The following is a 23197-nucleotide window of genomic DNA, read 5'->3' as shown; positions in this document are numbered from 1 at the left end:
GTTTCACGCTCGGCACACTGCAGACAATCGGATATGCAAGTAAGCGATGAGTGGTGTGTTGTTTGCTTAAAGGAACGTGATTGCGAAGGTACTGCACTTTTAGATCACTAAATCATGCTCGCACTTCAAAATTCATACATCGTCACTCTGATTCTGCAGGCAATAATATTTATTGCGCTGTTTAGAAAGCATGCAAAGAAACAGCGCCAAATTTTGTAGCAGGTGAGTGCACTGCATATCAATGGAAGGTGCCTTGGTTGGTGGTGACAGTGTAAATCGCTGTGTGGCCTTTCTCGGCCGCTTTTCCCGACAGTTTGCGAGATGCATTTTCCTTCAAAGATCACTGCGCTATTGACTAAATGTGTCTTTCCGATTTGCAGATTCAACACAGGTGCAGTTATACTGACTTCCACAGCGCGTGGAATATACATGAATCCATCTTGATACAACTCAGTTCTACTTACAGTACGTTTACCTGAAGGTTCTATTGCTTGGTTTTGAAATAACAATATCCTATTAATTCTCACCACTGAAATCATTGCAATAAAGTGCAATGACAAAGTGTAAAGGATAACGATTCAATGAGCTATTGTCCATGACTGTATTGCAGTGTGATGTCTATAGTTTGTCGTTAAGCATTGCTAAAAGTCTCCCGTAAGATATTGTCTTAGCTTCTGCTTTAGAAAACAAGGCTCACTGCGGACTGCCAAAAGATGCTATTCATATAATAATATATTTTATAAATATATTTTAACGAATAACTTCATTATAATGAATCAAATAAATAAATAAATAATAAATAATCAATTTACTTTTGAAAAGTGGTCAAAGGCTTAGCCTCCAACTGCGAAATTCTTTGATGGATTGATGAACCCACGTTTTTCGTTTTGGTTCAGCCAAAATACACAAGTTTATCGAAAACAAGTAAATAAATTCGCAACAGCATATCTTGAAATGAAATTATTATTTTAAATAAAACAATGAAAGATTTGAAATATTATCCTAACTTCCGAAACTTTCGTGCTTACGATATTTTTGTGCAATATTCGGCAATTTAGTAAGAATGGCTTGAAAATTTTCAGCTCACTTGCATCAAATAGTAAACTTAGAAAGAAGCGTAGAAAGGAAGTGTAGCTAGTGGCTCGTCCTCTCTTGAGACACCCAAGGCTTGCCAAAACAAATTTTGTTCTTATATATGAACCACTCTTATACGCATGAATGGCTCTGCGAATGCCGACACCGGATGTACATTCACAAAATCAGCCTGAACTGTGTCTCCTTGTATTCTACGCATGGCTATAATATCGTTTCACATCTTTTGAATGAGCAGTGAATGAGGATTTATTGTTATTATTCGAAAGAAGGCAGCACAAAGAAGTATTACACCGAAGGAAGTCCCAAGGTCAAAGACTGTAACGGGCCCTTCTGTATAGCATATAAGATATAAGCAGCAATTGTAAAAAACATCAAATAAAAATAAATATAGCAAACTCCGTATTGAGTTACAACCGCACGAGTACAAAAATAATACCAGCTACAAACGTGCAAGTACATGCAGCATCTATTAATACCTACATGGTTGGCAAGAAAGTGTACATTCGGAAGGAAAATGAAGAAAAGACCACTAAGTGGCTGCGGATGAAAAAATATGCACTTTCAGTTTCCGTTTAAATTCAAATGCTCTGCATTACTTAATAGCAAGAGGTGGTGTGTTCATCAAGGAAACGGACGACAAATCGACCCTCTGCCTACGTTAGCTGGCGCGTACAGTGGGCAAAATGAAATTAACCGTAGCACCTTAAACTACACTTGCAGGCAGTCTTAACAGTTTACAGAAAAAAAAGTTAGCTATTACTAATGCAATCACTTCTTTCATAATTGCAGCTGATTACTGTCATAAATTCTGTGCCACAAAATTAATTGAGCAATTACAGAAATGTAATCCGCTCCTTTAAAGTTACTTTACTCTCTAGCTTTATTAATATTGCACAAATAAAGTAAATCCTACGAGTAGACCTGGCTCTTTCAGTGCGTCCTTGGGAGCCCTTCAGACGTTGCATATATCAACATAGAATGCCTTTAAAAACTTTCTTCAGTAATTCTTACTGGTTTTCTTGTGAAGACAACAGAAGTGTCACCCAAGCCTCACTCCATATGGACGCTGGAGCGAAGGGCGGTATTATAACGTACGAACACCTTGCTCACAAAAATATGGTTACTTAATGCCGCGATGTTCATGTTCGGGCCCTCTATCAAGCGCTATGCTTCCTTGTTGTTAGGAGATCACTGTCATACTATGGAAGCGGGGTTTAAATTTGTAGGTCAACATCTGGTTTACGGCCTTCAAGCACCCTTCCGTCATTTGCCTTTCAGTCTTGAACGACTATTTGTAACGGACTCGAACAAATTGGCTTGGTTTACTCTCTTTGAAAATGCTGCCAAATCTGTAATTTATTTATTGATATAAAGGACATTATTCAGCCCGAAAGATACAATTCGAGATAGGTGAAAGCGGTTCGGTATATATAAATAAGAAAGAAACATAAGAATTTAACGGGCAAACGATTCTGTCTATATCAGAAAAGTCATAGACCGCACAAAACGAGGAAGTATTTAGCAGCACCTAATTCACTTTTAAGGCCACTTAATGAAGCTTTTAGGGTAGTGAGAGAGATAGAGAAATTTATTGTTAGAGAAAAGCTCGAAGTGAGACTTACAAGAAAGCTGTGCAAATCTGCAAGCCTGTCATGTTCAAATGATAGAGGCGTAGCTCCAGGACGCTAAGTAGTGAATGAAAGTAAACCCCGTAGACATGTACATTTTCATGCCCTTGGACACTGCGCTTCCCACTAAAATCATGTGCTCAAAGCTGCGTCCCCTATTAGAGCTCGTTCCGGCAAAAATGTAACTAGTTACAATTAATTAGTTACAAAAAAAAACGATTGAATTGCAGTACGCGCTGCCGAGTAAATAAAGTGATCCTTAAATTACACAAATTCAAAAAAGAAACCTAATTGATATAAAGTGAATAATTCCATGCATACACCTACCATACATCCAAAATAAGAAATGAACGCAACATGACCACTAAAGGAAACGCTGCTTCTGCGTAGGTAGCATTGTTCTGTGCGCATTTGTATGGTCTTCAAGTTTTGCAGGTGGGTTAATGTAGGTGCACGGCCAATTTACGTTGTCCAACCTGGCAAAAATGAGTGTTTCCTGCATGCTGCCCTAAACCTGTCCGCAAGCAGAACTTCAGGGACTTTTGGAAACGCTGAAGGTGCAGAAGTCGCATCGCATTTTCTAGGTTCGTAGATCATAACACAGTTCTAAACCCTCACGGTTTCTGTAGTAGTGATTTGTAAATATTCGTCCGCTTCCCTTTCTAGAAATCGCGGCTTGCAACTACCGCTTCCAGCGCTAAAGAAAAACTGCATCTGGAGGAATGTCAACATTTAAGGTAATCTTGTAAATTCCCAGCTGTATTATAATACACTTTACAATACTATATACACAAATTTCCCAGCGGGGCTTCTTCAGTCATTCCATCATATCCTGAAGTCTTTTACTTTCTACGCGGCCGATAAATGATTATGTGACCTACATCAATAACAACGTCTAAAGAGCACTCTTCACATTAGGTTAGCCGGTTGCCAAAAAGAGGTCTGGAAGTGATGCCTTCACTCGCGGCTAACAATGCCTATGGATCAAACGTCTCTGATTGTCATCGTCGAACCTGAGTTTTGCTTTTGTTCAGGTAATCCATCATTTGCTGCCATAGGTCTGTCTAACTAGTACTGGAAAGCAAACACTGGGGGGGGGGGGGGAGTGTTGGCAAGCTTTCTAGAGGTCTGCAAAGATCCATTGAAACTGGCCATGCGGGCGGTCCGAAACTTGTAAATAACATATAACGAGGTGAAAAACTTTTGCCAGATGTCAAACGTGTTTGCTCAGACATTCGTCAAGCAGCACTCTGTTGAATAATGTCAATTAACTGGTATGAAAAGACGCATAATGGGTGAATTTACATTTCCCCCATTCTTGTAATGGTGTACACATTCTGCTTCATTGAAGATGTTATGCACATAGACATGTCACATATCTTTTTGAATCTGTGGCGCCAATTTGCTTTTTTGCTCCTTTAAATACTCTAGCTAAACGAAAACTCTAAACGAAAATTAAAAAAAACCCAGTTTCCTTAAACAGAGAAATGAAGAAATTGTACGCTTACATAGTTATCTGTCGTTTTACATCGGTTAAAGAAGATTTCACAATAATAATAAAATTACAGAGTTCAATTTTGTGTCCTCATTCGTTCACTGTATGGGCTTCTGATTGAACTAAAGCAATAGCACGAATATTGGAATTTCCTTCAGAATAACTCATTTATTGTTGGCACCGCAATATGAGTTTTCTCGGCAATAAAACTATTTACGGATACATCTTGATGTAGCCCAATTCTTTTAGTTTACTACATACATTCTACCACAATCGTGTAAAAACTTGCAGCAAGAAGTTTCTTAGCTGCGGAGATAATATTCCCCTTGTGAGCAATACAGTGTATGCTAGAAATATTTTTAGTGGCTGGTAGTGAGCAATTAAGCCTTAATTTCTTGCATTCTTTATTGAACTCATTGTTGGCAGCTACTCTAGCTCTTTTTTTGCTTCCCTACATCAACCGACAACGACAGTGGCAGAAACCCTCGGTGGAAGAACAGAACCACCCCAACGAGGGCAGGCAAAGTATATCGCGAGAACGCCGATCGACGCAAAGCAGCCAAGAAACCAGTGCAAGCTTTTTTTTCCCGGTGGATCGAGCAGTAGGAGCCGATCTCGATCTTATCGGAGACTAAGCTCAACTCCGAGTGCCACCGACAGGATTGGACTAATACCGGGGAATGCCTCGGTAGCAATCATTATATCATAGAAATCCACTTTCAGGCGGGTCCACCCCGCAAGAAGGGCAAACGAGTTTCGCTCACGGAATGGGACCGCTTCGGCCAGATTCGGGAGACAACCGCCACCGAGCATATAAACGATATCGAGGCCTGGATTGGGGATCTCAGAGATTGCGTGAAACGCGCCACGAGGGAAATCCCTGAAGACGATGGTCTGGTCGAGGTGGATAGCTGCCTCCTACACTTGTGGGAAGCCAAAAAGAGCATGCAAACTCGCTGGAAAAATAATAAACTAAACCATACACTCCGCTTGCGCATCGCGCAAATCAACCTGGAAATCGAGGAATACGCTAACCAATTAACCAAAAACCAATGGGAAAAGGTATGCGACAGCATGCAGGGACAACTCGGTCCCGCCAAAACGTGGAATCTCCTCCGATATCTTATGGACCCGGATAAGAGTAAATCCGAGCAGAGGAAATGCCTCACTAAGATCACTCACCAATACCAGGGCCCGAACGACGAGCTTCTAATAGAGCTCCGAACCCGGTACATAGGCACAAATGCACAAATCCCCCAGAAGCCATACACTGGTCCGGAGAATCTTAACTTAGATGCGCCCATCCTAGAGGAAGAAGTACGAGCCGTCTTGCTGAAACTCCGAACTAAATCTGCACGAGGCCCCGATGGCATAACAAATGGATGGATGGAAGGAAAAACTTTAATGAAAGGTCCTGCGAGCAATGGGGCGCAAGGTCCCATAGAGCGGGCTACTCCCACGTTGGGACCGGGAGTTGTAACTCCCTGGCCGCATCGTGGGCTCGCTGGGCAGCCCAGAGCTGCTCCGCCTGCTCCGTGCTGCGTAATGATTCTTGTAGCCTGGCGGAGTCTTGATCCTTGTTCGCGTGGGTCCGACCGCACGGCCAGAGAAAGTGATGTACGTCTAGTGTGCTATGGCAATTTTCGCAATATGATGTTCTGTACAAATAAGACCCTCCGAAATCGAGACGACGTATCTATCACTGCTCTAGCAGAGTACTTCAACCGCTGTTGGGAAACAGCTTCTATCTCCTCGCAATGGAAGCATGTACAAATAATATTCATTCGTAAACATGGTAAATGACTACAGCTCGAGAACCTACGCCCAATCTCTGTGACCTCATGCGTAGGAAAGCTCATGGAGCACGTTGTACTTAACCACTTCCATCATTTTGCGGCGGACAACAACTTATTCCCGAACTCCATAATTGGCTTTCGTCCAAAACTTTCCACGCAAAACACCATGCTTCAGTTCAAGTTCTGGACATCATACCTAGGAATTGTACCCGGGCTTATCTGGACCTAGATCTTACAAAGGCCTTTGACAACCCATCGCATCAGGCTATACTAGAGAATCTGCAGTACCTAGGTGTGGGACAGAGGACCTACAACTACATCAAAGATTTCCTCAACCATCGCACAGCGGAACTAAGAATAGAAGAACTACAATCGGACAAGAGCCCTCTTGGAAATCGTGGCACACCGCAGGGATCAGTCTTATCCCCCTTCCTCTTTATTTTGCGATGATCCGATTAACGGAACAAATTAATCAGATTCCAGATCTACACCATAATCTGTATGCGGACGACATCACGCTGTGGGTGGTTAAAGGTAGTGATGGTGATATAGAAACCACGCTGCAACAAGCTGTAGACACGGTTGAAAAGTGCGTTACCGACAAAGGCCTCACTTGCTCCCCGCAAAAATCCGAACTCTTCCTACTCAAAGCCCCTACAAACCGCAAATCCGACACTGCGCCACCCCCAGAAATCACTGTGCGAACCGGAGGAAGTGCGATTCCGGTGGTGACCACCATCCGTCTACTAGGCCGCTTCATGCAAGCTCAGGGGCACAACGGCAACAATTCATAAACTGGAAGCATGCGTTCAGCAGACGATGCGACTCATTTCAAGAATTGCCAACCGGCACTCTGACATGAAAGAAGCCACCATCATAAGGTTGGTACAAGCATTCGTTCTCAGCCGCATCACCTACATCACCCCGTACCTCTGCCTCAAAGCGGCTGAGAGAGAGACAATCTAGGGAATTATCAGGAGGGCCTATAAACAGGCTCTTGGGCTACTTAAAAGAACGGCCAACGCTAAACTGCTAGCCCTAGGTGTGCACAACACCCTCGATGAACTTGTAGAAGTGCACATTATATCTCAGTACGAAAGGCTAGCTCAGAGTGCCTTCGGGGAAACATCCTCCAGAATCTCGGCATCAACTACGAGTCGATGCAAAACATTAAAGTGGACATTCCTCACGATCAGAGGCGCCATCTCAAAACTAATCCAGTCCCTAAAAACATGCACCCCGAATTCCACAAGGAAAGGAGGGCCTGGCAGTCCAAAGCCCTACATCAGAAATTCCACGCCTTGAAAGACGTAGTCTATGTCGACGCAGCAGAATACATAGAACGCAACTGTATGTCCCTTGCAGTGGTGGACTCCTCAGGTCAAATACGCGCTGGTGGTTCAATTCGCACCAGAAGCTCCGAAACATCGGAAGAGGCGGCTATCGCTCTGGCAATAGCCCCAACACATTGTCATTACAAAATTAGCGATTCCAGAGCAGCAGTACGCAATCTTGCGAAAGGTCGGGTCTCCGCTCCCGTAAAACACATAGTAGACACCAACCAACACCCATGTCCAATCCAGATCATTTGGGAACCAGCACACTCCTCCCTACCCGGCAACGATGCCGCCCACACCGCCGCTCGACGACTCGCCAACCGAGCACCCGAACGGCTCACGCTAGGATCAGAGAGGGATTGCATGGTCAGTTACCAGGATATAACTCAGTACTACAGGTTAGCCAAGGCAGTGTACCCGCCAGCACACAAATCGCTTAACAAGCGACAAGAAGTAGCTTGGAGACGACTTCAGACGAACACCTACCCCAACCCCGTAGCCTATCACTACTACTACCCGGACCAATACCCTAATACATGTAAGCCCCATTGTAAGCAAAAAGCGGATCTATTTCATATTATGTGGTTGTGCCCAGCCGAAAATCACACAAATCACGAAATAAGCAATACTGAGCAGTGGGAGGGCGTTTTGCTCAGCTTCGACCCTGACCTGCAGGCGAAGGTCATCGAGAGAGCTGAAGAAGCCGCCCGGGCCCAGGGGCTCGTGGCTGCCTAACAACAAGGTCATCCGTCAATATCTTGTTTTCAAATAAAGTTTTTACTCACTCACTCACTTTTTGCTTCCTTGCTTGCTTACCTTTGCGTAATTTATCGAAGCATCAGTAATATTCATGAAACTCCTCCTCGTGGGCACGGGATGTTGATGCTGGGCAGCCTGCCGACTTGCGCAAATTCTGCAGTTTTCTTTTAATTTGATGAGAGACGAGGTCATTTATGTCTTCTCGTTAACTCGACAACACGACAACCGTGTTGGCATTCAATAAATTTCTGATTTCAACTACGATGAACTAAATCTCTGGTATACAAAAAGTGCGCTGTCGCCAATGGTCAGCCATGTCCTTTTAGGTGAACCATCAAAATTTTGGAAATATAATATGAATTATGAAGCAGAATCCTTCATTGTTAATGCAAAACAGAAGTATTCCTTGTAAGTTTGCAGCTTTATTAAAAGAGGAGCTTTGTGAAATCGACATGAAGGCAAGCTGATTTTTACAGTCGGGGAATATTTCGTCGGCCGATTTGACCAATTGTATTGCTCGTTCTGTACTTTTAGTGCTCCAAAGGAAACTCCACTTTGCAGTCAGCTCCCAAGTTGTGAAAATCTGTGGCGTTTAGGGTTGATACGCGTCGCAAAATTTTATCATTTTGAAGCCCTAGTATGATCCTTTCAAGTATAGACGTTTCGCCCAATTTGCTTACGTTATGCGAAGTGCCGGCATGTATTCACATTATAATTTAGTCTTTGAGTTGGAATGATGCACGTTCCATGTGGTAACTCACCGCTCGAGAAATTGCAGAAAGTTACGTGTACAACACGAAAATGCGGTATATTGCCAGGTTTCTTTCAATTTTTTTTTATTTGTCTTCAAATATTACCCCCTCATGAAGCGAATCCCTGATATTGCCTCGATTAGGTTGTGTGCGGACGCTTGCGAAACAATGAAAAAAATTATTCTCCACAAAGTACTTTCGAAATCTTGAAAGAAATACAGTTTTTTATCGTATGTGTAATGTACTTAGTTTATGTCTGACTACATTTAATATGAAACTGCATGTCCATTTTGCCATGAATAACGCGAATTAGATATGCTTTTTGTATGCGATCACATGTTAAAGCCCGGAAGAGAGCTTGTTGTGTCCTTCTGTCTAGCAAAGCTCCAAGTGGACTTAGCTAAGGCGTTTGATAGCGTCCATCCTTCTGTTTTGTTTTCTCCTCTCGCGCCCGCTAACGTCGGCTCCGTTATACTTAAAGACGTGAAACTGTGCTATAACGACTGTTCAGCTCGTTTCTTCCTTTTTCAAGACTTTTCACACCCATTACTTCGGGCGCTCATACAAGTTATTCTTGTAAATCTTTTACCAAATTTTGTAATTTCGGCAAATGTTGCTTGAAATCCATATTTGCAGGGATTCATGCGTGAAGTGTCCCTCTCAGTGTGCTTTCTGGCAATGAGGTTCTCAAATGAATACTTATTCTCTATCTCATGGAAAAATCTGTATAAAGATCTGTTTGATGTGCTTCTAAAATCTCTGTCATACCGATCGCTTTATATGGGCGCACCTGAGCATGACGTGCTTGTACAAGTTTGTACAGTGTTTATTTGTCCAGGCTCCAAACACTCCCTTACAAAAGGCATACTGAAACGTTATTTGCTAGTGCCTGGTCGAGTAGGAAAGACAATTTTGTATGTTCCGTTAGCTGTCGTCTCTGTAATTTAGCGCAAACTATAGAACACTGCTTTATTGACTTCAAGGACGCTATTTTGTTTGGGGATGTTCTCCAAATAACTTTTAAAAAAGATCTTGAAGTCAATCCTCATATGGTACGACATCTTATGCCAGCTAAATGTGAAGATGTGCCTTTTGAGATGTTGCTGCTTATGGCGTAGCACAGTTAATGGAAAACTAGAATGGTAGGTTGAAATTCAGAACCAACACGCTTCGTTCTCGCAAAGGGCACAGTCCGAGACGACGGTGTTCGAGCTCGCTACGGCGCCCTTCCCGCAGGGCCGGGTATCGCCACGCGGCAAGAAGCACGCAGCATTCCAGATAGACTGGTTGTGTCTACTCGATCACTGATTATCGTTTCTTTCGAGCCCGCAGCACTCGTGGACCGACCGACACTTGCAACGTAGCCGAGACGGCAAAGCCGCCAGGCGACGGATCACGCCCACACCATCAGCGCTTTCATATTTGACCCGTCCGAGGACGATGCGGAACATACCTCGATATCGTGGAAAAAGCGTCGTCCGACAACCAGCAACCTAACGTATCAAGTGGATGAGGCTGCAGACGTCAGCTGTGGGATCCACGGGAGTGGTACCGGGGACACGCTTGACGGGCTCGAAGCGCGCCGCATATCAAATACCCAGGTCACTTTGGGGGCGACTGCTCTCTGGGACTCCCATTCTTCACAGTCACATTTAATTCAGATGATTTCAAACTGCGACTTTTATGATCAAAGAGACTTCCAACCAGACTAGTAGCCATTGTTGATACACTGTATTATTTTACCTCCTTTGTAGAGAACTGTTTACTTTAATAATTGCACTGTGAAATGTTTGTTTGTACTTGAAGACACGGCTATGACTCTCTGACCCGCTGAGCAAATGTCTTAGGCAAGTACATATTATATCCACAATAAATACCATGAGAGAAAAAGTCATTCTGTTGGTTCTTGCTGTGACGCAGTTATTGTCAGGCCGCTTCCTCATCTCGAACCTTTACTGCACAAGAGGATAAAAATATAGATTTAGCGTACCCAGTATTCAGGCAAACCCAAGCGGTCTGGGCGGGCTACCTGATGAGCGGACGTTGAAACGTGAGCGGCCTGCACTGCACATCCACCCCCATTGGTGCACAGCTCAACCGGACAAACACAGATATAATATTGTAGTGGCGAAGTGCATTCTACGTAACTGCTCGTTCAAGTTATCGGCACTGGCATGATCGTGTTGCGGCCCGAAAATAACACCAGCAGCAAATACCCATGGTTACTACGATGTTATCTGTGTTTGTCTGATTGAGCTCTGCGCCACCAGCAGGCTGCACCGTGCAGGACGCTCTACAGCCCCTGAAAAATCTGCTGACGTTTACGACTCCACCTCTCATGTAAAACACCCAGTCCGTGTGCGTTTACCGAATACCAGACAAGCTAAATACTATAACAAATCCCATGATGGTCACAGCCACTCAGTACTACACTTCTGACTCAGCAGGTATGCAGAATTGAGAGGAGGGAGCGCAAGGTGCTGAGTTACAAGGCAGTATACCGCGCTTCTAATTTGGCGCGGCTTTTTGACACACGCCCATCCTGCGAGACAGTGGTGGCGTCTGAAGGTGCTGTCGGAAGGCCAGGGCAAGCGACACCAAATGGGGGAAGACAATGCTGTGCGCATGAAAACGAACAAGTTCTGGAGAAGATCGACGTGCTGAATTAACCTGCTGCTGTACGCGCAAAAGATTCCTGAGCCGCATCTATTGCTGAAGTTTGCCATAGCTTGGCAAAGTCAGCTGGAAGCAAGATGAGAGAATTCTTGAAAAAAATATCGAACCAATGAGAGCTTCTAAACATTCGCAGAGCATCGCAAGCTTCATCTCCACCTGGCCGCTTGAAATTTCGCTGTCCGTGTCATCGGCCAGGCGTTGTCCAAATATACGTAGGAGCGAAATTGAAATTGCTTTTACAGCCTGTAATACGTGTATACAAGGTTTAGTAAAAATAACAGTAGTTCGAGATCTATGCAATAAGTTCTACCTAGAAACATCTATTTTCAACTAACAGCTGCAATATATAGGATAGAATACAATCGTGCATATGTCAGAGGTTTTATTTTCTAGCCGTACATCTGCGAAATAAGCGCACACGTCCTAGAAACTTCCTTCGAGGAAAGCAATATGGTTACATGTGTCTAAAGGCCGCTTTGCTGGAACTGCATCGAAGACGTATTCAAATTTTCTTCCGACAATACACGTCATCCATCAAAGAGAAAAACACCCTTTGTCTGAATTCAAATGGCAATGGATATTGCCTCTCATGCGCTCACATCAACTTTAAGTCCATTACCATACGTGTGGCTCAATTTGTTGTCCGCAGCTTGTCGTGCCAAAGTAGCATACATTATTTGTCGCCTCGGAGTTCACAAAACAAATGAAAAAACTTCTGGTGATAAAGAATATCTTGAGCGTGGCCAATGCGTTCCATCTTTGGTGCCTTAATGATTAGTATCTTTTGGTGTCGTGAACTTTATTTTAGTGTAAGTCGGCTATTTGCACAGAAACGCAATTATTCGCTAGGAAATAATGTCCAAGTAAAAAAGAAACACTATAGCACGTAAATGTTCAAAGCAATTTCACACAGAGACCAAAATATGTAATAGGGAAATGGTTTCTCAACGGTGGGCAGAATCATCCCACCAACTCCGGAAATCAAACGGTTTTCTGTGCTTTGCCGTATTTCGAAAATTGCTCCCTGACGTGACTGCCTAAATTTCATGGGTTGCAACGCTGCCTCCTTGTTAACAATCGTACCAAACTACCGTAACTGTAAGATTTCAAACGATGCACGAGAATGGCATCACTTTTCAGCGGGAAAGACGAGAATGTTGAGTTTCTTTTTGTCAAACTTTGGCGTTTTACATGACAAAACCAGGATACGATTACGAGGCTCACCGCATTGGGGAACTCCGTATAAATTCTGGCCACCTGGAGTTCTCTAACGTGCACCAGGTGAGCCAACATAATCCTGCCGGGTCATGCATACGGCATTTTTTGGACACAATACTGCATCGCATGAAAAAGTATGGCTGTTGCTTTCAGCGAAGAACAAATCTCGCGAAGAAACATTTTTCATTGTAGAGCTGAACGTGCCGTTAACATTGCGTGGCTCAGCGGCGGAACGTTTGGGGTTCATCAGCCGCTTGCAGAGCATTTAATACGAACATATTTACCCCCTAGCCCAGCCTTTTGCAGAAGTCTTCGAAAGGGTCGGTCATCTGAGGGACTTCGAGTACATAATTAAGCTTTAAGCTCAAACCCGGTGCCGCGTGTGTCGTCGTGCCAGCTGTATAGAATAGTTGCTGTGGCACTTCTAAACTAGCTGGAGGCAGAACTACAGCACTTGGAAGACCAAGGAGTAATAGCAAAGATAACCGAACCTACGGAATGGTCCAGTCCCATGATCACAGTACACATTTGCCTGGATCCAACAGAGTTAAACAAGTCACTGTTACGCGAAAACTATCCTATGCCAACAATAGAGGACATAGTTCCGCTACTTTCAATGGTTGTTTCTTTTTCAGCGTTCAGCTATCCTGAAAACGGAAGACGGCTGGGAGATCAGGCGGACCCGAGAGCTACTACGAGACGGGGCCCCACCACCACACGATCCTCAGGAGTCTGATGTCCCAGACGTCGACCCACCTTTCCCAGAGCTACGACGAAGCACGCGGAAACGACGCAAGCCCTGTCTATACCCATTGCCTGAGACACGCCGAACTAATTGTTTATTTTAAAAAAATCGGAAGATGTAGCAGAGCTGCAGCAACGCGGCATCGCGACCTGTGGCGTCACGCTTCTGTTCCCATATATGCCAGCGTCCCATATCTGCCAACTTTGTTCTTCAACGGCAACCGGCTTACTTACACGTCCCTAGATAGCTCATGCGAGAAAGTATACCTATGCCATTGTCATTGGATAGAGTGAAAATGTCAGCTCCCGTAACGGAGCATTCGTTGTTAGTCTGTTTTATCCCAACAAGAAAATCGTCAAAATGCCTAAAAATTTGAACCGAGTCATTGTTTAAAGCACTCCTGAGAGCGCGGTGGACGTACGATAAAAATACTACAGACAGCAGGCGCCACACATGAACCAATACACACATTATTTTTCTGAATAAATAGCTTATTGTCGAACGAGATAAAAGTTGCACTAAGATAAAATTCGAGAAGAGACATTACTCGGTTGATATATTTAGATATGTTGACGATTTTCTTGTCGCGATAAAAGAGACTAAGAACGAATGCTTCGTTACGGTAGCTGACACTTTAACTCTGTTCAATGACAATGAGTGTCATTGTCGGTTTCTTCCATTGAGCTGGCACTTCTTCCTTTACCCTACACTCGTTTGTGTATTCTGTTAGTTTCGCGATCGATTCTTCATCGAGGTTCCTGAGAGTCTTGTTGGTTATACAGTCCGGGCCTGGGGCTGATTCGGTGTTTAACTTTTGTAGGGCCGCGCGGATTTCTGCCTCCGTGAGTTCCTCGTCTAATTTTGCGTTTGTATTCCTGTTGCAGCTAGGATAGCTGCAAGGGTGTGCATGTGTTAAGTATTTCTGCTCTAATTCATCGAGAAATTCCTTTTCTGTGCCCTCATATACATCCATTCTCATCACATATACATTCATTCTCATTATACATTCTCATCTGATTGATTTCCTTGAGTCTAATTTCTTCTTTTCGACTGAACAGCACGGTTTCAGGAAAACATTTTCATGTGAAACGCAACTCATATGTTTTACTAATGACCTATTTAGCCATACTGATATGGGCTTCGATGTAGACTGCGTGTTTTTGGACTTCGCAAAAGCTTTCGACACTGTTTCACATGATCTCCTCATTCTTAAACTTAGCATGCTTAACATTGACCCTAATGTACTAAACTGGATTAAAAGCTTTCTGTCTAATCGAACTCAGTACGTTTCAGCTAATGAATGTTCATCCCCTCGCACTTCCGTAACATCGGGTGTACCACAGGGATCGGTACTGGGAACCCTGCTTTTCCTGATTTACATAAACGACCTTCCCAAATGCATTTCCCATTCATCTATCAGGCTTTTCGCAGATGACTGCGTCATTTATCGCAATACAACTAACAACACTGATTCTGATAAGCTTCAAGACGATCTTAGAAGCATATCCAACTGGTGCGATAAATGGCTCATGCGACTAAACATTAATAAATGTAACACAATGCATGTATCAAGCCGCGCTAACACTGACAACACGCGTGTTTACTTACTTCACGATACTTCTCTTGAATCCGTCAACTCTTACAAATACCTAGGTGTCCATATTTCACGCAACTTATCATGGCATACGCACATCAAACACGTCACTAATAACGCTAACCGGGTTCTTGGATACTTGCGTCGAAATTTCTCTGCTGCATCTATGCCGATAAAGCTTACCCTCTACAAAACATTAGTGCGACCAAAGCTAGAATATTCATCCACCCTATGGGATCCCCTTCAAATCACACTGATAAACACACTAGAATGCATCCAGAATCGCGCAGCACGTTTCATCTTATCTAACTATTCCCGTTACGCCAGCATTACTTCCATGAAAAACACACTTACATTACCGGAGCGCCGTAAATGTTTTAGACTGTGCCTTTTCCACAGGCTGTATCACCACAACCCGCTATTAAAGGATCATCTTATTACTCGCCCTTCATACATTTCATCCCGTTTCGATCACATGTTTAAAGTTGGTATTCCATGTTTTAGAACAAAGATGTGTCATGGTTCTTTTATTCCTAAAACCAGCGCCGACTGGAACGACCTTCCTCCCTCCATCACTGCCATTTCTGACGTTGGCAATTTCAAGACTGCTGTATTTTCTGCCATATTGTAATACCTATTATTGTATAATTATGTACTTTTTTTCGCTTACCACTCCTTTCTGTAATGCCTTCGGGCCAGGAAAGTATCCGAAATAAATAAATAAATAAATAAATAAATAAATAAATAAATAAATATGCTTGTATTAACTTATTAATGGCTTGCATGTGGTTTTTCTTGTTATTCTCATGGTCAAGCAGGAACCTGGGCATGTGCCAGGTGTTGCCGGGGCCTAATTGCAGGTCCATGGAATTACATGTCTCGTCCCATTGTTCTTTGGTCAATTGCTTACCATGTGCTTTCATTTTTCGTTGAGGAGCGCTATGCACTTTCTGAACTTTCTCTTATGCTTCTGACCGCTATTAAAGGATCATCTTATTACTCGCCCTTCATACATTTCATCCCGTTTCGATCACATGTTTAAAGTTGGTATTCCATGTTTTAGAACAAAGATGTGTCATGGTTCTTTTATTCCTAAAACCAGCGCCGACTGGAACGACCTTCCTCCCTCCATCACTGCCATTTCTCACGTTGAAGTCTATTCTGAAGCGACTGCTTAGCTTCCCACATGTGGAGAAGTCTGCAGTCGCATTTCTCCAAGTTAGATTCAGGTGGTGATATTTTTGTGGCAGCTTTGACGTCATCGCTGAGCTCCTTAGTCCATTGTTCTATATCTGCGATGGATTGTTGCTGTGTCGTCTGTCGCTTTCTACTAAATAGTTCCCAGTCTACTAATTTGATCTGTCCTTCCTTGGGTCTATTCGGCCCTTCTCTGACGTGTAACTCCCATATGCGGTGGTGGCTACCCAAATATTCCAGTGTGTTCTGCCACGTCGCCTTTTCAATATTCTTGGCAAAGGTTAGGTCTGGGATGAAGGTTGAGCTTTCAGCCCAATACATAATCTATGCTGATAGTACAAGCCTTTTCTTTTCAGGAACAAATGGACATAATCTGATGAATCTAGCCAACTTGACATTAGAAAAAATATGCAGCTGGACACTTAGAAATTCTTTAAAAATTAACTGCTCAAGAACTAAAGCTGTTCTTTTTCGCTCTAAATCCCCACTTTGTGAGCTCACTCATTCTTATAATCTCACGTTGAATGATAATAAAATTGAATTTTCCTTTGCAGCAAGCTCTCTAGGTGTAATGTTTCACGAACATATGAAACGGGATCACAACACCGAACTTTTACAAAACAACCTTTGCAAGGTCTAGGGCGTACTGAGACAATATCAGTGTTTATTGCCAGTTGCTCAAAAGCTTTCGATATTTAGGCACTCTTCTCATCACATCTGCGTTATTGTAACTTAACCTGGGGTAACGGAGCATAGCAATAAATAAATAATCTTGTTATCTTGCAAAAAAAGACCCTGCGCTCTTTTACAAACCTACCATTTAACGCACATACTTCAGAACTATTTTTTAAATTGATCTAATTAATTTAAACGTGCTATATGAATACACTTTATTCATTTCCGTTAGATTTGATACTGTAAAAAATTGCGGTTATATACACAGTGTAGCTAACTTGCAACTAAATGCTTCTTCGCACCTAAGCAGACACTCAGAACAATGGTATGTGCCACCCCCGCGCACAAACTATGGCTTTCACACTTTAGGTTTTTGCTTGCCGAAGACAATAAATGAATTGAAGATTTCTTATGAAAACGTTCGCACACTCTCTCACAATTTTGTTTTAAGCATGGTGTGTTAAATATGTTCATAGTCAAATTTCACTTTTTGTAAAATAGGTTTTCTGTGCATATCTTGTGTTTTCTCAATTGACGCTGACGTTGAAATGTATTTTTCTTTTACTGCCATGCTGCTTTAGTGAACCGGGGACGTGGGGTACTCAAGCTGTTTTTAATGCAGCTTTTTTTCCCTAGTCCGAACCACTTATGTGAAACTCCTTGTACGCGGTAAATAAATGAACTTGAAGTTAATAACTGATATTTAGGTTGGCACCTATGGGCTTTATCTGGGTTCGGGGTTCTACATCCCGCACAAATCTTGTTGTCGGGGTTGGCGCGTACATCTCTGTGTCCAAGTCTGTTGCATTGCTGATAAAAATCCAGTTGTTTCCTGTAAAGGGAGCGAGGGAGTAGCGCTGCCCTGTATCAGACGTACGTGGGCACTTTGTGTCCTTCAAAGAGCACAGTCACTGTGATAGTATTACTGAGTCTCTTTGCTGCTATCACCAGTTGGGTTTTTGCTCGTAACCACTGCTGCTGTGATGTCTCTTGGGCCCTCGTCGAGTGGGATTCTTCCTATGACTAACTTGGCCGTCATGCCAGTAGCTGTCTCGTAAAGCTTGTCTGGAATCATCATATGTGCTACTTCCTGATATTTGTTTGCAACAAAGTGCCCACGGATTTTTTTTAGTGCTAGAGTAATAGGGAAAGGGAAAAAAAGGCGGACGACGGACGCTGGCGGCTCCCTTCTTCGATGTGGAATGAGCTCCGAAACACAGGAACCTTTCTTTCTCTTTCTTTCTTTCTTTCTTTCTTTCTTTATTTGTTTCCATTGCTAAAATACAATGACGGGGGCTAAGATAAAAGCTGCAATGAGGCAGCTTGAGGTGCCCTTAGCCCCCGTGTTACATGGTGGCAGTGAGTAGCGCAATCGACCATACGCAAAGAACATTACATATAAATATTAGTTACAATCATCAATCAATTCAAGAGAATTTTCTATAACGGAACAAACAAAAAAGGAACAAAGAAATGGGATAAGGACAAATAAAAGCAATGCAGATAGTACGCACCACCACATTACATACACTTGGCAATACGTAAATAAAAGTGAAAATCGCGTACATTTGACGATGCATAATTAAAGGTGAAAAGATACGATGGTCGATTAATATTGGAATAATTAAGGGAAAGAAAAAGGACGAGCAAAAATTATGTCATTACAAACATTTAACAAGACACACATGTGAATACAAGTGAAAAAGAAATTACGCTTGATTCATTATTTAGGAGAAGGTTCTGGTAAGTAACGACAGTTCTGAACGTGTTATGTTAATGATGTCAATGCCAGCGTCATGTAATGAATTAAGCAGTCTGGGTAATTTATTTTTCGTCATTTGCAAACCGTAGTTGGTTCTTGAGGGGGGTATAGACCAATATTCTCGGTGACGGGTGATGTAGGTCACTGTATTTCTTTGCAGACAAGCAATTTCATTAAATACGCTGTTTTCACAGTTTGAGTTTGAGTGCCATATACGAAGGAGAGAGCGGTTGTATAGAGAGTAGATTCTAGATATGTTGTATTGTTTAAAGAGGTGCTCACTGTGACTGTGATATGGCACGTTTGCAATGATACGTACGATCTTTTTCTGTAGTAAGTGTATTTTCCTGAGGTTAGTTTCAGTTGTTGTGCCCCACACAAGGTGCATATAATTAATGTGTGATGCAAATAGTGAGTGGTAAATTATTATTTTTACGGTTGCTGGTAGACGATATCTGTTCTTATTTAGCATTCCTGTGATACGGCTAAGCTTTTGTACTACAGAGTCTACTTGTCGATCCCAGTTTAGCGTACTAGAGAAGTATGTACCTAATACTTTAATTTCATTTGCTATTTCTATGCTGTCATTGTTCATCTCTAAAGTGTGGCTTTGTGGAATCTTTGTGCCTTTCGCATAAAAGATTACGGCTTTTGTCTTATTTGAATTTAATTTTAGATAATTTTCTATAGACCATGAGGATATGTTCTGGAGAAACGTGTTTGCGCTGTTTATTAAACTAGTATAGGTGAATTATTCTAGTGTCACAAAGGTGAATGCATTTGTTTTGCGTATGCTGTAGATTTTGTAAGGTGCCAGAGGTGAGCGAATTAAAAACAACGCACACATTTGCATTTTCTACAAACAAGACTGATTCGATGGACTATATCTCATGACCATGCTGCCTTAAAATTGTGTCCAACTTCTCAACCACCTTTTCTTATTTCTTGAATTCCCCAATTTGTGTGTATATTACTGTTCAAGCTCTAACATTTATTGCGGTTCTTTCGTTAGCGTAGCCACCTTTTAGCGTTCACGTGGCCCTGCACTGCATCAATTTGTCGATTTGAGATGGCCTAGAGCACGGCGTGTGATTGGCGCCTGCAATGTTGTGTTGCCTTTATCTGTTATAATACTGGAATAGTGTTGTACGAATTATAAATGTAGGGGTACAAGAAACTTAAAACACATATGTATGTGTAGTTACTGCATTTCAAATGGGATAATATATATATTAATAATAATATTAATGGTCTATATATATATATATATATATATATATATATATATATATATGAAACTAATCACCCAATACTGCCGACCCCGCAGCTTTCCCCACAGCTGTTCGCGTAATCGCAGGACTTCTCCGATTGTCGCCCAAGTGGATTTGCCACCGTGTCAGCCTTCGTCCTCGGGAGGGGATAACTTTATTTTATTTTCGAGTCAATTAGAAGCACGGAGTTTTGAAATCAGCATAGTTTTTTGACAAAGCAATAAAAAAAGTTTCAAATGATACTCCGCCGACGAAAACTACGTGGAAGTGTCATTAACATTCGGAAATCTGTGCTCCTATATACATGCAGCGAGATAAATCAGCCTGCATTCACGCATGTGCTTTCGCGGCACTTGCGTGGATGCTCAGAGTCGCTATAACAGTACGCGCACGACCTTTCGAAGGCCGAGAAAACGCATAGTCGACGAAGCGCCGGGAGCTTCGCCTATCTCGTCGACTGCGCATGCGCCGCAAGATTTCACGAGGCGCCAACGGTGGCGCTCCGCGTAGTGCTGCCATAGTGTTCCCACACAGGGACACTATGCTGCCACGGGCTCCCGTGCTCCTGCTAGTCGTGACTGCGCCTGCACATAGTTAGAATACGTTGTTGAGAACAAAAACTGTCTCAGAAAAGTAAAAGGCGTCTGCGCAGCGCAGCATGCGCAGGCGCTCGTACACAACAAAATGTCCCTTTACCTTTCCAAGAATGTAGCTATTATGAATTGACGTACAGTTCGGTAGCTTCTGACGTAGTTGTGAAAGGCAGTGACCTTGCGAATGCTTACTGCGCACTTCTTCGACCCCTGACGCCTCCGTCGAAATCAGACATTTCTGCTTACTGCTTTGGGTATGAGAAATGGGGCCCTCTTCTCAGTTCTTTAGGAAATACAAATGAAAAGGGGGAGAGGCCTATATGAATTGTGTCTGCTTTACTTAACCACTTGTATGACACGAGTACAGTTGCAGGCTGATTGGACGCGACTGAGCTCCCCACCCCTCCAAAACAAGAATGTCTTTGCCTAGGAGCTGAACCTTAGCGTGTTTATCCATGCGCGACAGTGTGGGTTAACTTCCGGCATCGCGAGTTTGTCATGATAATTCGTTCACCAAGGCCACTGCAGTCAGCAAGTAAAGTTAGAGGGAAATGATTTCAACTGTAGTAGCACGAAACCCTTCTACAGTAATAAAAAAAAACTCCACTTTTACCGCTTGAGTGCTCTTGGAAAGTCATAAGAGGGGCAAAGGTGAAATACTGGTGGGCATTCCACCTGGAAGCTCCCACACCAGTTTCCAGTGAATTCAAAGATTTTGATGGCCTATGATATGCCCGAGTTAACTCTTTATTCACCATAATGCAACACACTGCGCAATACAGCAGCCAAGGAGTGAACATGGCAAGTTACGGGAATATTTACAGAGCCAACGCCGTCCAAATATGAAAAAGAAACACTTTGACATTTGGGACGTTACATGACGCAGCGGCGTACTGCTTTAAGCACAAAATAAAAAGAAAGTCGAACACTGATCCTCATTTACTTTTCTAATAACGAACCTATTATCCCGAAAACGTCAACAGACTTACCAAGCAATATTCTTTATCCTAAATTGATGCGCTGTTTTGCTTTAGTGCCCATTAAAACTTAGTGAAAGGCCTATCGACCACAGACGTATTGGGAGAATCTTGTCGGCTTGCAGCTGGCAGTGTGCTTGCCTTTTTCGCGGTTGTTGGTATTTAAAAAAGAAGCATTCCGCAACGATCTTGCTTATGCAGGCTGTTTCTCTCACTTTCTTATTGAGAACTTCGTGTTATCCGTTTGTCCGTCTGATTGCATTTTAATTTCTTGATGATTGTCTTGTCCTCTTCTTCCATCCCCTGTCCATGTTTTCGAGGTACAGACGGTGTTGCGTAGGACGTCACCAATGGAAATTTTTTACGATCATTGAATAAACGGAGTTCTGAAATTAGAAATCTTGTACGCATAAGTTAGGTTTCCTGGTGCAGGGGAGGTGTAACTGCAAACCACTGATATACGTCTTCGTTTACAGTTGATTTCAGTCTCCTAGTTGCTGCTGCTTGTGAAGAAGAGCTTGCAAGGTGTGCTTGCAAGGGGCGTGAATGTCAAATGCCCCTGTATAGATGATTGGAGGGATCCAGTTCGAATTATGACGCAAAGAACAAATGACAAACAAGATTTGTTTGAGCTAAAGAAAAAATTAGAAACGCATTTCCTGCCCCACATGCTGCCCACGAATTTCCTGCCCCACGAATTTCCTTGTCCCACATGCTGTGTGACGGGGCGGACTGAAGCACCTTCACCTGTTAAAAGAAGTTGTGAAGACTTCTTTTGTAGTCATGAAAGCAAGAATGCACACAGACTATAACACATCATTTTTGTAGCCCGTCGCGTTGACTGGCGCTGGATTGACGCTTCATTGATGAATGTTGCCTATAAAAAACATTCCAGAAATGTTTTGTGCTTATCGAGTTTTGATGTTGAATACGAAACTTCTTTCTATATGTCCTCGGTCAACACTAAATCACAGACAGCCAGCATCATTTCTGGGTTTAGAACAGGAACACCAGACTAGGTAGATTAGGTTTGGCACGCGATTCGCTTTTTTTGTGGAAGCACGCCCAGAGAAGAGAGACCGACGCAAGATCTGTGGCTGCAGGAGTAAGCACACGTGACGTAAAGGAAACGATATGTACACCTACGGTTCACATATGACAAGAGCTGCCTGCACAAAATCCAAACGGAGCTATAGAGGGCTTGAGGTCTAGCCTAATTCAAGTTTTCTATCTGGGTTATCTCCCCCCTCCCCCCCGCATTGCTAATCCGGTTCTCACAAAACATTTCCTATTTTCCCAGCAACAGCGGGCGGCACAGAAGCAAGGAAGGTATCGCGGGTTGAACTCCGCAGGAAATCGCAACCACGCATAGAACTAATCAGCTGTAAGCATCGCCACGAAATCGTAAATCGACGCCGCAGGGACCGCGCCGTGCACCATCGGTAAAAATAAAACCCTCAAAACCGCCCCCCAACCAAGCTTCCGCCAACAACAACCACCAGCGAGCGTAGAGCCCCAACCAGCGCACCCTTCCTCAGCGGTACACACCAGTCCTCTGCGGGCCAGTGCATCGGGTGACAGACGGCAGGACTGTGTTATTCCCATGACCAAGTGCGATCTCCGGGGG

Source organism: Dermacentor variabilis, chromosome 8 (assembly GCF_050947875.1).
Source record: "Dermacentor variabilis isolate Ectoservices chromosome 8, ASM5094787v1, whole genome shotgun sequence".
Taxonomy (NCBI): Eukaryota; Metazoa; Arthropoda; class Arachnida; order Ixodida; family Ixodidae; genus Dermacentor; species Dermacentor variabilis.
The sequence above is the reverse complement of the archived record's forward strand: the minus strand, read 5'-3'. Positions refer to the sequence as shown.